Consider the following 18,351-nt stretch of genomic DNA (forward strand, 5'->3'; position numbering starts at 1 on the left):
TTATTTGAAATCTCTTTTACAAAAGTAAAATTTTATACAAGCACGTCCCGCTCTGTTTTCCTTGCAATTACTTAAACCTGACTGTATTCCGTTTGTGGCCGGCTTCCTGAAATGTGCAATGAATTACAGAAAATGTTTGGACCTTTAAAATCATTGTGTCTTAACGGTTTTTCCTAATGGTCATTTTAGCTTCCTCCTCTTTTGTATTAATGACGCTTTAAAATCGTTTACATTATTGTGAAACATTTTTATCAATTTATTGTTTTTAAGTTATCAAATGTGCTGTATTCTAAAATGTTACTTTTATGGTTTCTATGAAAGAATGCCGAATAAAGTATTTGAAATACAAAACATTCATGATAATTTGCTACTCCTATTAGCGAAATTGCAATTTTTTTTAACTTTCATGCATTGCATTTAAGGACTCTCAATTTGGGATTCCTAAATGCAATCGCAATTTAAGGAATCGCAATTTAGAGATTCCTTAAATTGTGATTTTTGATTTTGGTATAATGCATCCTAAATGCAAAAACACCGGTGGCAAAGGGGCGGATTCTGTGAATCTGCCAGTGTGCGACCAGTTTTTGGTTTTATGCATGGGGCCCGTAGTTCTTTATTATTCAAGAACAGAGAATACCGAGTCTTGACTGATACCAGTGTAAATCTCTGCACTGGACCACACGAAAAGAGCAATGGACGTGCTTATTTAAAGTATCGTCTCTGCCATTATTTTAGGCTGAGTACTGTCTTAAATCGTTGAAGAATGGCAGCAGTGGTATGTTACTGCCTTAGACAGTGGCACATGGTTGTTTTACCCTGGAATGTAATCGATTTGGGGCTTTTCTTGTCAGGAAAAATCACAAAATCAGCCTAGCGAGGTCTCTAAAAAGATATCTTCGCACAGCATGACAGAAAACAATAAGATGTCACATAGCAAAATACGACCACAGCAAAGACATAACAAGGTATAGTGTAACACAACAAAACAATCAATACAAAATGCAATAAGAGAGGACAGAATGACATTTAAAAAAAATTGTAGAGTGCACAGCTACTCAATAGAATGTGTGAGCAGCTAGAATCTGATGGGGAACGTATCCTCTGTAGAACCTGATTTACCGACTCTAAGGGCGTGCATTGAGACTTCCCAAAAAAAAAATGGAGAACTCCAGCGGTGAGCTCCCGTAGGAGGGGGAGTTGTCCGGAAATTGACTCTTGTTCAACTAGGTTCTTGCTGTTCTGTTGTCTGATCAATTAAACGGTTTCTTATTGATCTCAGTACCAACCTCTGTCCTGAAATGTGAGTTATGCATTCTGAGCCTACACAAACCCTATTACTCCACAACATAAAGACCTTCTTCTCAAAAAAGGCAGATACTTGAGAGCAGAGCTTAGGTGAAGCTTCTACTCTCTGAAAGAGAGCACGCTGATTCATACTTCTTTTTGTAATATTGAAAACATCTTCAGGCTTATTTTTGGAACCTCAGAATTTCGTTGGCTAAATAACTCGCATGCGCTATTTTTATTCATCTTTGATAAGAAGAAAGCTTTTTTTTAATGCTCCTTATCCACTGGTTGATAATGATTATGGCAAGTTCTTTTGAGCTCTCAAGGGTTTAAGTTCATTGTCAAACCAAGAAGATGGCGGTCTTCTCCCACAACTAGAGCCTATGCAATATGGAGCAGACTGGTTGGCTAATTGGTGAGCCCGGCATTAAATGCCAGTCTTTAACACTATTGGAAAACACATGAGTACTGTCCTTAAGGACTAAATCGATTTTCTCCACCTTGGACTTCACCCAATTGTGATGTGGGCGAGAGGGATGAATCCCTCTCCCACTATACCCCTGCTTCAACAATCAGCAAAAGTACACTATCGAATAATCAAATCACACATTACTCAGGACCTCACCCACCTCAGTATGACTATTGAAAAAAAATAGAGTCAAGGAGATGACCTGCACAATTGGTAAGGCATGGGAATTAACAGACTTATCTAAGTGTATATATTTAGGGGACCAAGCATCGTAAAATTAGAATGATTTAAAATGAAGCTTGACAATCCTTCCTTCAATGTTGACATAAAGATGGAAGCCAAGCCTGGAGGGTGGTAATTTAACAACTCTGGCACTGTTTTTGTTTGTGGACAAGCAAAAACAGAAACCAAGACATTCTGACCCCAACCATTCAGGACTACTGAAGGAACTCAGGGGCATATTACCAAGCAATAGCGATAATTATCGCTATTGCTTGGTTAGAGACAAAAATTTACCGCTGAGCTGCGGCGATTTTTACCGCAAATAAACCTTGGTATTACCAAGGTTTAACGCAAATGCGATAAAAATCACCACAAAGCATGAATATCGCTGAAAAGTCAGCGATATTCATGCATTACCGAGCTAATGCTCTTAACCATGTTATCCACCTCCCATTGGATAACATGGCTAAGAACTGCTCAGGGCAGGTGTTAGCTTTTGGAGATATTCTCGCTTAGCGCGAATATCTCCAAAAGTTGGTAATAGGAGAAAGCGATGTTAGCGACTGTTTTCAGTCGCTAACATCTTGGCACGCCCACTTTGCATGTCATTAGTGATAAATATCACTGAGATGCAAAGCGGGGCCCAGGATGGTCGCTTTCTCCTACTAGCTGTCGCTAACTGGTGTTAGCGACAGCTAGGTAATAGGGAGATAATTTTATCTCCGCTTTCTTGGCTTTTAAAGCCAAAAAAGCGGAGATAAACCCCCTTGATAATATGCCCCTCAATTTCAAAGATCATTTAAAGATAATGGCAACACATACCCCTCTTTTTCCAACTCTGTCGGGATAAACGATTGAATACCCCTGGGGCACCACAAAAGTAATATCAGGTGCTGCATAGTTACTCATTCATGTTTCCGTCAGAAAAATAACGTTCATTTCTCAGGAGCTCAAAGATATGAATTGCATTTTTATGAAGCGACTGGACATTTATCATTGCCGCCAAAACTCCTAATATACTAGCAGCTAACTTGGTAGAAGGGCAATTGCCTGGAGAGGCCTTAACAACACAAAAACACAACAGACCAAATAGAAACACAGATCATCACTGCAACAAAATGTGACAAATTAACTCAAAACAGTGCAGAAGCATAACCTAAAAGCACATCACAAAAAATCGAACCCAAGCATCACACAAAAGAACACAATAGTACCAAAAATAATAACTCAACAACAAACTTGAACAGACTAATGACAGGAGTACATAGTAGCAAATACTATACCACAATACTCCATAATTATACAAAATATAGTTGTACAATTGCACAGCGATGCAACACAAAGCAACGCCACAAACCACAACAAAACAGAAAATAATCCACTGCACTATAACACTAAACCACTTCACCAAAAAGCAGAAACGTAACACTAACACAACACCATTGGAAATGTATGAACACACGGAATGCAAAAACCAAATAGCATTTCTGAATATAGAGAAACATGTGTTGCATACTTATGGCAGCATAATTTAAAGTAGTCAAGGCCTCAGAATATATAGGTTATATGAAGTTTCCAACATGTGATTTGTTCCTTTGTGGAGTGTAACCCTAGGGCTTTTTCAAGGCTGTAATGCTGAATTAAGAAATTACATCTTTTATAAAAAACAAATTTATGTGGATCGTTTTCACACAGGTACTCTACAGCACTTGTTGGAGTGCAACCAGAAATAAGAAAAATGCAAATGTGAGACGCCTATGTTTGTAATGACAGATTACTTGTTTATTAATATATTACTAAGCGGGTATACAAGATGTCAGGCACTGTCACCGATCGTTACAGTAATAGGAAAGATTAAAGGACAAGGTAAAGGAACTTGAAGTGGCTCCCCCATGAAAAAGTGAAGGATAAGGTCAATTAGTTTAAAATAGCTCCCCGATGACATCTGAAGAACCATTGCACAAGCCAGCAGGTTCATCTATGGTGACACCTTCTGCATCGGCATCAACATCAAACTAACCAAGAGGCTCCAAGTGGAATAGTGTGCAGCCAACCTCCCGGCCCACAGACACATTTCCCCGCACATCAACAAAATTCAACTGGCTCCTTGTACAACAACACTCCCTCCTCAAGCTCCGCTTGCAAATCTACAAAGCATTCCACAACCAGGCCCATAATGCAAAGGTGCCTTTGTTATGGGCAGGATAGTTTTTGTGCAGGAAGGGATACCTTCCACAAAAAAAGCATCCAAAGAGGCATGTTCCTTTGTCTGTGTCTGATACTGAGGTCCTCACAGATAGGAGGAAATAATGAAAAAAACTAAATACTACTCATTACGCCAGATTGCTTTTGTTCAGGAAGGTATCCATTTCTCACACAAAAAATCCTGCCCGTAAGGAAGGCATATTTGCATTATGGGTCTAGGTGTCACACCATGCGCCAGTGCAAGGAGAGACCATAAATGCTTTACATGTTGGTAAATATGGAGCATTTCTTCTCTCTCCCTTTTCATGCAATGCAACTGCAGTATTTATTAATACAATTTAGATTTTATATTAAAATTACAGACTTTTTAATGTGTGATAGCAATCCTAAATCATCAAGAGCGATTCCAGCACTAAGCTCTGTCAGTTTAGGCATTCAAAAATACTCATCTCATTTTTTAAATTGGTTATGATGGCTCCAACATTGATTTGAAGACAGGGGCTCTACTTTTCATTTCTGGAATTGCATCAAATCCATGGGTGGATGCACGCAAACACCAATGCTACTCCAACAGAATGCCTACCAGCTTGAACTATAAAGTAAAACAACACAAGGTCCTTGCGTGTCTTTGTAAATCTTACTGAAACCTTTGCATTTTCCTTGTATCAACATGCGCCAAGCAAGGATAATGCAAAGGCTTAGTAAATCTGGTCTGTGGTGTTTTATATAAGGCCTGCAGTGCACACTATTCAGTTATACAGTTTCTGCTTTGTAAAAAAGGATAGTACAAAACTCCTTTTTTCTCTTAATTTTACAGAAGGTTTACAATAAATATGACAGGTCTTCCAACATGTATAAACCAGTGGCTCTGTGGGGATTGGCTTGCAGCTGAATGCGTCAGTCAATGGAGCTAAATGATGCTCAGGCATCAGAAACCCGGATATATCCGTTGTACGGTTCCTATGAATTCAGTAGGACTGTTCGTCTGGACAACAAAAACTTCAGAAAATGGAGACCGAGTCCATCTGTACCATCCGAGTATGTAGCAACATTTCCTGGCTAGCTCAAAGTGCCCCACCCTGACCCCTAACCATAACAGGGGACCAGATGGTATCTGCAACCTCAGAACAGGACCACTCTGATTACCCAAGGAAATCATGGAAACATATCTCACTTTTTGCTGATTGCTTAGGCATGCCCAGAGGGTGACACAAGAAAGGTACGAATTGGCTTTTCAAACATTTATTGAAGCAATTGTATTCTTGTGTAAAATACATGAGCTGCAATGATTAGCAGAAGGAAACAAAGCATTGTTACCTTCATTACAAGAATGGTTAGAAGAAGATGAACAATTCAACCATCATTTTTTTTTAAGTTCAAAAATAAGTTTATTAAGAGAATTCAAAGTAAAAATATACAGGACAATAGAAAAACAAATAATCACATAAGACTCAAAGTAATTGGATGCATGAGTCAAAGAGAAAATGACAGAGGTATGCAAATTGATCGGTGCAAATAAAAGAAGGTTACAATTCATGTAACAATATTAATACAAAATGCAAAAAACCCAGTTAATATAATATCAACATGAGGAAATTCAAGGAGGTTTAGAGAATTCTTGTTGCACTAGAGTCAGGGAGAAGGAGCATCTATCACTAATAGGGAAATGGGCTGTTTTTACAATACCTTCAAGTCTTTACCTTCCTTAGGAATAAGACAAATTAGGGTGTTTAAAAAGGAACCAAGGGATTCACCTGAGGGCAAAAAAGAGTCTAAAAGATTATGCAATTTGGGGAGTAGCAAATGTGTATAAAACTCAACAGAGAAACCATCTGGTCCTGGGGCTTTATCATTCTTGAGTGTCTGTAATGCGGTAAGGAGTTCCTTTTGTGGTAAGTCGTATTCCAAGAGTGTGAAATCTGGTTGAATATCAGAAGGTTGTTGAATATCCGATAAAAATTGAGAAATGTGATGTTCTGAGGGAGGAACTTCTAATGAGTATAATGTCTTATACAATTGGAGAAATTCATTTAAAATATCATTATCTTTAAATTGTAATGTTTGATTCTCATCCATAATGGACTCTATGTTAAGTTTGTTACGTTTAACTTTCAAATAATTGGGTAGTACTATCCCAGCTTTATTCTGACCTCCATAACATTTTGCACTTGATTTTAAGATATATGTTGAAGCATTATTTGTTGATTCCTAACTAAACTGAAATTTGACATTTATAAGTTCTGATAAACAATCTTTTGACTGGAAGAGTAATAACAATGTTCCAATATCTTTATCTTGGCTAAGAGAGTTTTGGTGAGCTCTTTGGACTTTTTACGTTTTTTAGAAACATAACCAATAAAAAAAATCTCTAGCTTTTGCTTTGAGAGCATCCCACACCACATGAAAAGGTAAAGTATCAGAATGATTAAAGACAAAATATTCATTGGAAAAAGAAACAAAAGAGGAAGTAAATGTTGAATCTAAAAGTATAGCATTATTAAAATGCCTTTTTCGAGGTGTGTTAGGTTTTTGCAGAACATCGAGCTGAATGGTAATGGGAGCACGATCGGATATTAGAAAAGATCCAATGTCCGCCACCACCAAAGAATCTATTTTACATTGGGTATGATGGGGTGAAGAATAATAAGTGTACTCCATTAAAGTAGGTTACAGAGTCTCCATGCATCTATAAGCTTGTATTGTTTAATAGTTCTTATGAAAAGTTTATGTGCTATATGAGGAACGAAGGAGACCGCTGAATTTAGATCTAAAAAAGGATCAAAAAACCTGATTTCAATCACCTGTAAGGATAAAGTTGTCATCAATACAGTGTGTAATTTGATGAGCATAGGATGTCCAAAAAGAGAAGTCCCCAGCGGTGGGGTGTATATATTAAGTCAAGAGACCGGCGGATTCCCCATCAGCAATTTAGTAAACAACCATCTACCATTTATTTCAGAACACTGTGAGAGCAATTGAACAGGAAGCGATTTACGGTAAAGAGTTAAGACTCCATTACATCTCCTGGTGAATAAAAGACCTCCCTTACCCAACCTCTCCTTAATTGTATTGATTCCTCTGCCATTAAATGAGATGCCTCTAAACAGGCTATATCCACCCCCAGTTTACCTAAATGTGTTAACACCCTCTGCCTTTTAATTGATGAAGGTAAACGTATGACATTCCAAGAGACAAGTTTTAAGGACATAAGATGGACATGAAAATAAATAATGACACTAATTAAAGCAAATCATCAGACAACAGAAAGCATACCAAAGAACAAACCAACTAGATGCAAAGTGAATCAAACAGACTAGGAAAAAAAGCGAAAGAAAAATAGAGATGTAAGTGTAAATGTGACATTCGAGAGACGAGGAAACAACAAATAAGAATGAGCATAGGAATGAGAAAAGAATAGGATGAGGGATAGAAAGATACAGAAAAAAGTAGGGGACAAATGCAAAAGTACAAAGATGAAACATACTTAGAAACTTCCAAATAATCCAAGACATAGGAAAGGTGGGAGGAGATGATGCCACATGGAACAATGACATGCCCAGACTCCATGCAGGAAGGCAGGAAGGAAAGCAGAACCGATGAGCAGCACAAACCAAGGGAAATACAACGAGGAAATATGACTTGTAAGGGAAAAAAGGAGGTTAATAAACAATTAAAAATATTGAAAAAACAGTGTCATCAACTATTTGTAAATGAAGAAAGTTGTTACCATTCTGAAACAAGTGTCAAAAGACAAAGGCATGGGGAGACCACAACAGAGGAGTTTGCACCTTTGCCCCAGTCCCTGGGCAGCTACTGCACAATGCACTTTACCTCAGGCCCCCGGAAGGGCTTCAAAAGATTGGCGGCGGTCCCACGACGTAGGAGACCGCAACTGTTGAGGCAGCCATTTTGCCAGAGTCTCCGGGCAGCTACTGCACACAGCACTTACCCCAGGCCCCTGGAGCGGCTTCAAAAGACCGACGGCGGTCCTGCGACTTGGAAGACCCCAACAAAGGAGGCTGTAACTTTGCCCAAGTCCCTGGGCAGCTACTGCACACAGCACTATACCCCCAGCCCTCGGAGGGGATTCGAAAGACTCGCGGAGATCCCATGACTATATGATTATACATATATTAATATATAAATACTCCTACCCTCATTCTACCTACACTATTAAGAGAATAATGAGAATGTCCTCTGTCAGATTTTTCGGGACATCCAAAACCCCCATACCTGTGTTTGATGCATCAGGCAGCCAGTCAGGTGTAGAGCAGCCTGCAGTTAGCAGGATAGGGACAGGACTCAGAAGGACTGCTTTTCAGTCACAGTGTCCAGGATAATTAATGCAAGAACTCCTCTGGCCCAAAAAGATTAGAGGTGCTTTATATAATAAAACCATTGTTGCAATCCCACTGTGTCAGAGGTGCAACGCTGATGCGTTTGTTTATCTTTGCAACTCAGAGCTGTCTCCAGCCAGACAACTAAAAACAAGAGTATCATGCTCCAAGCTCCTAGTCTTGGAGAGAGTGCACTAGACAACTTGATTATGTGACTACAAAGAAATGTGCTCAGCCTCTCCCGGATCACCTCTACAGCCGCAGGGGCCACGGTAATCACCACTCAGCTGGCCTCAGACCTGCCCACCTCTCCTCCTTCCCTGCAGCAGCTGATCTACCGCCTCAGCTCACAGAGCTCTGCAGCACTTGAAATGGCAGGGTGTGGTAAGGATGTCCTTCCAGGTTAAGCGCTTTAATGCCTTTGTGCATATAACCAATATGGTTTTATATTAAATAATATATGCATGTGACCTGGGTAAAAAACGTGTAAGCATGTAACTTAATTGTTTGCACCTTTACAGAGCCACACACTTGTAAAAGCAAGCAATTCCTCAATCATAATTTAGTTTGACCCTGGCAGCGGGGATCAGTTGCGAGTTGTGAAGGGCTATTCAAGAAGCACTGCTCGCCCTGGAGATACACACAAAAGACATGCTCTCTGCTACCTAATGGTAAATCAATAGATAAAGAAGCCAAAAGCACTTTTTAATAATTCATGTGCAGTCCAAGGGACACGTTCTTAAATTCCCCTTTTTAGATCTCGCCTGGCGACGCAGTGCGAAAGCGCTGTCGCCAGCGAGTTCTATTGTCACTGACTTGCCTCTCAAGGGAGACAGGAGATGGGCATACACAGGCCGGACTGGAAATGTGAATGTGCCGCGCACATCTCCTGTCTCCCTTGGGAGACAAGTCAGCATGTAGTTTCACTTTCATATTTTTGAAAACTCGCCCCATCGTTGGAGAAGCCCGTGCTGGTCCGTTCAGTAAATAAACATTGGCACTGTGCCTTCATCGGCACAAATGAAGAATCCCCCACTCACCGGGTGTGGCGGCTGGCTGCGCGCGGTGCTGGAGCAATCCAGCTTCTCCATATTTCTGCAAGCACGATGCTGGGCTTCCTCCTTAGGCATGGGAGCCCGCACTGCTATCTGCCGTTCTCCCGGGACTTCAGCTCCCGTACTTCCTCTTTGGCGCTGGAGCTCCCTCTTCACCACGAGAGCCCCGGAAGGGGACAGGCGCTGCCTACACCGGCCGCATGCGCGAGCCGCAGGGCATGAGAAAGTTACATCTACTGCGCATGCGCGGGCAGCCCTCGCCCTCCCAGGTCTCTTCCCCACCCGGATGGGGATCTGCTTTCTGTTTTGCTGTTCCCTGCCTCGCTGCATGTTAGTGTTAAATGTGACTAATTGTTAGCATTCTGCCCACTTGGCCCCGTAGATAAATGTTAGTGCTACGCACTCTTGACTCCGTTGCTGAGTGTTAGTGATGTATGTACACTCGATTCTGTATGGCTGAGCGTAGTCGCTATGCACTCTTGGTTCTGTGACTGAATGTTAATGTTATGGCTGGGGACTGAACGTTAGTGCTCTGTATCTTGGCTACCGCAGTAGTGCTAGCTCTGTGGCTGATTTTAGTGCTGTGTCTTCTTGACTGAATGCTCGTGCTGTGCACTCCAGGGCCTGTAGCTGAATGTTCAAGATCAGCACTCTGTGGCTAAATGTTACCACTGTGCGCTCTTGGCTGAATTTCAGTGCTGTGCGCTCTCTGCACTGCAGAAGGATGTTAGTCCTGTGAGCTCCTGTCTCAGTGGCTGAATGCTGGTGCTTTGCTCTCTGAGGGAAGTGGCTGAATGTTAGTCACACATGCGCTTACAGCTGTGCTGCTGGGAGTTAGTGGCGCCCACTTACAGCTGTGCAGCTGGGCGTTTGTGGCGCGTGCTTACAGCTGTGTTGCTGGACGTTAGAGCAGTGGGCTCTGGGCCGCGCAACAGTACTGCTGCTTTCTCCTCATCTGAGGAGGGTCTGCTCTCTCTATTCAGCCCTCAACCCTCCTCAAAGGCTGTCTCCACGCAGAGCACTTTAATCACGCGGCGGTAGGCCTTCTCGGCGGTTTGACGCATTTATATCTCCTGAATATTCCAGCGGTGGGGAGAGGCTCAGCTTTGGAGGGATCCACATGACAGTGAGTGATGTCTTGGCGGCAGCGTGGGATCAATGAAAACCGCAGAAAGCAGGATGCACATCAATGCCCCTAACAAGGCCATAGCTCCTTGGCTGTCGGAGCCGGCCGCATTTCCATATTTGTCTTTTTTGATTATTGTAATTTCCCCGCCAATCTTTTCACATGGCTCCTGTTACCGTACTTCCTAAAACGTAGCTTTTCATTGGTAAATAAGCTCACTAGTCCCTCCTTGGTACCGCCTTGTCGCCATTTGTAACCTCCCGCAAGGACTGGACCTTTCACTTGTAGTGTTAAACGGTGTGCTTTATATGGTCCGTGGTCAGTGAGCACTATTTTCTGGTGCCCAGCAAGGAACGTGTTGATCTGCCACTTTGCACTAGCACTCTTAATGTTTTCTCCTGACCCAGCACCAAGTCATACCTACGCCTCTCCAGAGATCCCCCACAGGCCAACACCTCTCCAATGATACTCCCACAACACCCTGTTTCGATATACCCTTACCCAGGGCTTTAAGTGGGATGAAAAAACTGGGGGGGTCTCTTAAAGGGGCGTGGCCAGTGTAATTAAGGGCATGGCTTAAAATCACGTACACTAAAATCTGTGCATAGCATAGTGTGCTGCCCGACTTGTAATTTGCTATTTCTGTCGTTGTATACAGATATATGATACAACAAGTAATATCATGCCAACAACAAATCAGGACTATTGGCTTTGTCAACGGTTGCGAGATACAGAAGATAAATAAGCAGCAACTATGGCTTGAATATTTTGAAAAAGCTTCCACTTTCAGCCCAGGTGACACCACAACAATGTTGCTGCTCCTGACTTTCAACATCAGAAGGGAAGTCCAGAAAGAGCATGGCTCTTTAAAGGATTGCCCTTCCCCTACAACACTGACCTGGCATGACGTCATGCCGTAACTTATCCACTAGTGAGAAGTGGGCAGTGTGAGCACTTAACAAAGCCCTAAGAAGCCGAGCGACGTGGTGCATCATAACCCTAGAGACCCCCAGCGCTTTCTCGACTCTCCCTCAGGTGACTAAAGAGCTCCAACTGTTAGAGCACGTATCTCCCCACTGATTCGTACTTCTGTCATAACAAGGCACTGTACTGGAAAAAGAAGGACAATCAGAAAGTCACTGAATTGTCAAGAGCAGGCGTCCTGCGCATGTAGTGGCCAAGTTAGAGTTGGTAAATTCCGGAAGAAAAAGAAAATACAAAAAAGTTAGGCAATAAATCTGAAAATAATCTAATTAATTCTGAATTACTTTTTAATATTAGCTCATGAACGGTAACTGAAATTCCAATCAGCCAAAGAAAAATACATATTTTAATAAAAAACGTTATTACATTAACACAAGTCAGTCAAAGTAAAAGGCAATTGCTAGAATAACAAGCATTTGCAATACAATAGGTCTCACATTTACGCAAGTTTAAGCTGATGGCATTGTAAATGACAATGCATTCTATTTATGTTTTAAAAACCAAAACATAAATAAAAGGCATTTTCATTCACAATGCCAATAGCTCAAACTAGCATAAATGCGAGACCTATTGCATTGCAAATGCTTGTTAAGAAATGCGATTTTCTCCTTATTTTCCTAATACTGGCTGTACACAGGAGTGCTAATATAATATGCAACGCAGACAGTTTTTTTTTTTTGCGGAGTATTTGAAGAATGTGAAAAGGGCCATTCATACAATAAACCCACTAATGTTGCAAAGTCCCCCCATGCTTGTTGTATTCCCCAGTGCTGAACTGAAGCCAGCTCTATTAACGACGGTTGTGCTTTTTATTTTTTATTTAAATCGCCAGATAGTGGAGAAAACTGCCACTGGTGTTCAATGTGTGTGCTCATTAGTTACATTAATTGTTTTCAAACAAACTTTTTTCTCAGATCTGTTAGACAGAGGTTAATATCCGGGCCCTTGAACGTGTTACTGTCAAATGTAACCTAAGTGACACTTCCGGTATGAGGCGTTCTTACACAGTGTTGCAATAACAGCACATCTGGATGCCACGCCAGGCAGCAGAAAAGACACCCAGATTGATCGAGAGCACAGTTAAACTGTCTTATCCTTAAAACAGTACCCATTTTTTTTCACTTGGAGATCTGTCAACGGTGTTGTCTTTTTTGTATCACCGTATTTCTCGCAGGTCTGGGGCCTTATTTATGACTTTTTGCCGCAGGGAAGCGCAGCAGGCCTTCCTGATGCGCTTCCCTACGGCAAAAGAAAAGGGCAGAAATGCGCCGTATCTATAAGATACGGCGCATTCCTGTCCTTTTCCCCTCCGCCGGCGCACAATGGGCTGCCTGCGCCAGCGCAGGCACCCTTGCACAATGGTGCAAGGGTGCCTGCGTTGCGGGGAAGATTATTTTTGTACAGGAAGGGAAACCTTTCTGTACAAAAATAATCACAAGAGGCTTTTCCTCTTTCTATGTGTGCTGCAGAATGCAGCACACATAGAAAAAGGAAATACGAGGAGAAATAAAGGCATTTCTCGCTGTTGCGCCTCCCTTACGCCTCCCCTGGGGAGGCGTAAGCTTTTGGCACTGCTTCAGAGTTACGATTTCTTGTAAATCTGGGGCAGTGTCAAAAGGCCAGGAGCCTCATTTATGAAAAGTGACGCATCGCTGCATGAAAACAGCGATGCGTCACTTTTCACTGCGCACTCCTTACGACATTCCTGATGCGTCATATTTAATGTATGACGCATCATGTCGCAAGGAGTTACAGATACGTCAGTAATTCTGACGTATCTGTAAGCGCAAAAGTGACGCATTGCTGGAGTGTGTCACAAAAGTGACGCAACTCCAGCAATGCGTCCTTTCACAAGGGGAAAGCCCCATGTGAAAGGGCTTGCGTCAGTCTTACGCCTGTTGTGAGGCAGGCGCAAGAATTTGACGCAACAGCTTCCTAAAAGTGACGCAGTGAAATCTCATAGATTTCACTGCGTCACTATTACGAGGCTTTTTGGGGGGAACGCCCCCTCTGCATACATTATACCTGACGCAGGTATAATGTGGCGCAGGGGTTTAAAAAGTGACGCATCTACCTAGATGCGTCACTTTTTAAATATGGCGCAACGAGGCACATTTTTTACACCGCTGGTGCGTCACAAAAAGTGACGCAACAGCGGCGCAAAACTGACGCAAGGCCTTCATAAATAAGGCCCCATGGATGTTGCTGGGAACGCCCCCAGCAACGCCCATTGCATGCCCCTTTAACGCAGTACACTGCGTTAAAGGGACTGATATTTATCAGGCAGCAGTACGCCACAAAAACTGGCGTACTGCTCCCTGATAAATACCACGCTGGTTTCTGCGCCACGGAACTTCATGAAAAGTGAAGTTCCAATGGCTCAAGGGGTCTCATAAATGAGGCCCCTGGGTTTTTTCCTAACGAAAGAGCTGTGTTTGAGCATGCTTTTATAACATCTCTAAGCTAACTTTTGTTTTTCATTTCTCTCGGCTCTTTTTTTTTAAAGTCAGAAGCTGCTGTTGACTTTATTTTCTTGAAGGAAAAGTACAGTTAGTTGTGCACAACTTTACCAGCGTTTTACAAAATGTAAATGCCCTGGAAGGAAACTATTGCCCCTAGATAGGGCGCCTGCATTATGCATAGTCCTTAGCGGAAGGTACCCAAGGGAGAACTGTGACTGTTATGTAAATCTTGAAAGTGTCAAAACTTCCACAATATGATGCATGGCTCATTCTACACATTTAGCCCTCGCTGAAAGCCCAGATGGGTCTCTTTAGGGACCATTGCCAGCTCTCTTAGTGTAGATGAGTACAGGCAGGCCATTCATCACAAGAAGTCTAAAAATGACACCTCGTGGTAGGAGTTTGCATTTGTCCCCAATTAAAGTTTTCAGTATGTACCTCAATGGTTTTCCAAATGACCAATTCAACATTTATTTTCTCTAACCACACGCCCTTTCATGTTAGAAATGTTGGCAGAGAAGCTGCTTGATAAACTTTATATGTCCATTTTTGAAGCAGGCAATTAAGGCTGGTTTAGAATATTATTCGAGGCTTTAGTGGTCTGATTTTATTAGTAACTCTTAATTCACCTTAAATCATTTGAGGTTTTAATAAGAATTCAGGATTCATTTCAAATGTTGTGCACTATGTGGGAGGGTATACTAGTGCTTAACAGGTGTGAGTCTAGCCAGACCTAAGACCTAGTGGGACTACTCAAAAACCAGATCTTCAGCTTCTTGGGGAATTCAAGAAGTGGGGTGGAGGCTTTTATATGTAGCAGCAGGTCGTTCCACACTTTAGGAGCATTAAAGGAGAAGGATCACCCACCGGATCTGAATTTCTGTATTAGGGTTTGTGCAAGTGTGTGATGAAAATGGCTCCAGCTTCTTTAGTTCTGCTCATATATAGGGTGACCATATTTTTAGAAACAAAAACTGCCTTGTTTAATAAACACAGAAAAAGGACTGTAATTTGTAAACTGACAGAGGGACACAGAATGACTTAGGATAGAGTTTGCTGACATAGAAAACACAAAGATTTACAAGGAGTATAAATTAAATGCAATTTTTTTGCAGAGAATCACGTGCTAACTTAATTCCTGAAATGGCTATACACAGATTGTGCATTGGAAGACATATAAGCATGCCTCCCACTTTGTTCACTTAACACTCCATAAAAACTGGGACATGAGTTGGAATCAGTGAAATTTACCTGCCGCACTTTAGCTTTAAACATCCTAGTTCAAAGCGCAGGTGCTGTGATTGCTTCAAAAGTAAATAAATACAAAAACAATTAATTGCAATGCAATAGGTCTCACATTACTAAAAGTTTGTGCTATTGGCGTTGCATTATTAAAGCTCAAATGTTCAGTAATGCAAGACCAATTGCATTGCAAATGCTTCTTATTTATGCCTTCATGTATGTGCCGAGCATGTTAAAAATCTCTGTGTAACAAGATGTACCTTTTAAACGTGTATCCAAAATGGTAATCTTGTGCTCAGGCCCTGTTGAACCCAACCACATACCCTCAACTTATAAGGAAGGAATCCTTCCTTGATACTGCCCTATGTTCATTCGAATTTTGAATACTTTGGAATTTCAGAAACTCTTATGGGGGCTTTTGGGATACTAAGGGTCAAAGGAGAGGAAATACTGTTACCACAAGACATTAGTTGAGAATTGTTTTATCCATGTTTTTATATATGAGAATAGAGTGCCTATCTTGAGGTAGGTTACCTCAAAGAGTAAGTAAGAGCTGTTTGAGGAAGAAATGAGCATCCTTTTTTTTCACCTTGAGAGTCTCAAGCCAGAAACACAGGGAGGACAAGCATAAGGAAGATCGACACAAAGAAGAGAAACGCATAGTCGACAGGCATAAGGATGACGCAAAGAAGATAGACGCAAGGAAGACCGACATATGGAGGACAAACATATGAAGGACAAACATAAGGAGGACAAACATTAGGAGGACAAAAATAAGGTGGACAAACACAAGGAGGACAAACACAAGGAGGACAAACACAATGAAGACAAACACAAGGAAGACAAACACAAAGAAGACAGACTTAGGGCGGACCGACAAAGAGGTCAGACACAAAGAGGATAAACACAAAGAAGACAAACACAAAGAAGAGAAGCCTAAGGAGGAAAGACGTAAAGAGGAGAGGCACAGAGAAGACAAACATAGAGAGGACAGACACAAGGAAGACAAACACAGAGAGGAGAAACACAAAGAAGATAAACACAAAGAAGATAAACACAAGGAGGAGAAACACAAGGATGAGAAACAAAAGGATGAGAAACGCAAAGAGGACAAACACAAAGACAAGAAGCATTCCAAGCCCAAAAAGATTCTGGGTCATGTCACTGGTGAGGCAGGGAAGGGGGCAATGGTGGTTAGTGCACAATCACCAGTAAACTTAATGCCCTTCAACGTGTCACCACAGATGCTCCCACCTCCGCAGGCAGCTCCCCCACCTCCGGTTTTCCACACAGATGCACAAAGTGAGAAAACGAAGAAGAAAGAAAAGGAGAAAGAGGAAAAGACTGAGAAACCGGAGAAGCCCAAGAAGAAGAACATGACTGCCTATCAGGTCTTCTGCAAAGAGTTCAGGGTAAACATAAACGCTGACCACCCCTGGCTAGATTCTGGTGAGCTGAATAAGAAGCTGGCAGATGTTTGGAAACAGATGGCAGAAAAGGACAAACTGGTCTGGAAGCAGAGGGCTTAGTACCTCCAGCACAAACAGAACAAGGCAGAAGCCACAACTGTAAAGCGCAAATTCAGCTCCCTTGATGGCACACCAAAACGCAGAGGTTCCTCCACATCGCCTCACAAGAAGTCACCATCTAGCTTACTGGGACTCTCCTCTTCTCTTGTGAAAGTCCCGTATACACAGCCTATTGACGTGGCTGCTCATCTACAGCTCCTCTGGGAGTCCATGAGCCTGATTGGGCACAGGCTGCTGGAAACCGAGGTGGGTGAGGACATGGTTGCGGTATCAGGAAGCCTCTCAGTGCTGCTGGACTCGATTCTCTGTGCCCCTGGGCCCTTCGTCTGCCTCACTGTTCAAGTGCCCCAGCTCAACAGCTGTCCCAAGGAGGCGCTGTTGAACACACTGGACAATAATGCCTACATCATGCCAGTACTCTGATGACAAATGCCTCTCACAAGAAAGCACCAGCACTCCAACTTTTCGGAATCACCCTGTGGGATCTTGCAGTTGCATGTTCTCCTTAACTACATATAAGATTCAATTTTATATACGGACAGCCAACATTTTTGGACCAGAATATTTTTATAGTGGGTCGTCGCCCTTACATTTTTTAAATATTCAGAATAACTGTTTTTATTTAACTTTTTTATGAAGACTGGAGGTTCTGTGGCAGATGGTTGACAAGCGCAGTGCCCTTAGCGGCTGGAACATTGCTGCACAAAGTAAATTCAACTGCCCTCTAAAGTCCAGTGTAGCCAATTTTTATGTAAAATCTGTCTTTCTCTCTGAACCAGACATGGCTGACTTGTGATTGATCCTGAATCAACACGATTGACTTTTCAGACCTGACCACATACCATGAAATCAGTCTGATGTAAGGTTCCTGGAGTGATTAAACATTTGAGGTCTGGGTCCTAGAGTGAAGTCACATCCTGAGCTGTGGGTCCTGCATCAATATAACAGTCCAATGTCAGGTTTCTGAAGTGATATCGGGTTCCCTGAGTGATGTCACAGACCAAGGACAGTCAGTTCCTGGAGTGATGTTGTAGGCTGAGATCAGATTCCAGAATTAAACACACAGGTTGAATTCTGGTTCCTGGCCTGATGTGACAGTTATCCGTTCAAAATCCTGGAGGGATGTCACAGTTGGGTGGCAGATTTGTGGAGTGAAGTCACAATAAGAGACCCTACTCCAGGAGCAATGTTACAAGTGGGGCTTGGGTTCCTGGAATGATGTCGTAGTCGGATATCCTCTTCCTGGAGGGATTTTAAAGTTGAATGTCAGGTTCCTGAATTGATATCAGGTTTTGGTTTGATTCCACCGTTTTAAGTCCTGTTCCTGGATTGATCATGCAGTCTGATGTCACTCTATTGAAGTGATGTTGCTGTCAGATGCCCATGTTGCTGTAGCGATGACATGGGCTAGCATCTATTTCTTCTAGCAAATG

General features: G+C 42.2%; 1 pseudogene; it reads left to right on the forward strand.

The window, feature by feature from the left end:
- Window positions 1-17,341, forward strand: part of LOC147663625 (uncharacterized) — a 32,641-nt pseudogene extending 15,300 nt beyond the window's left edge.
- Window positions 17,342-18,351: the final 1,010 nt, after the last annotated feature.

This window comes from Lissotriton vulgaris, unplaced genomic scaffold (genome assembly GCF_964263255.1).
Source record: "Lissotriton vulgaris unplaced genomic scaffold, aLisVul1.2 SCAFFOLD_2818, whole genome shotgun sequence".
Classification (NCBI taxonomy): Eukaryota; Metazoa; Chordata; class Amphibia; order Caudata; family Salamandridae; genus Lissotriton; species Lissotriton vulgaris.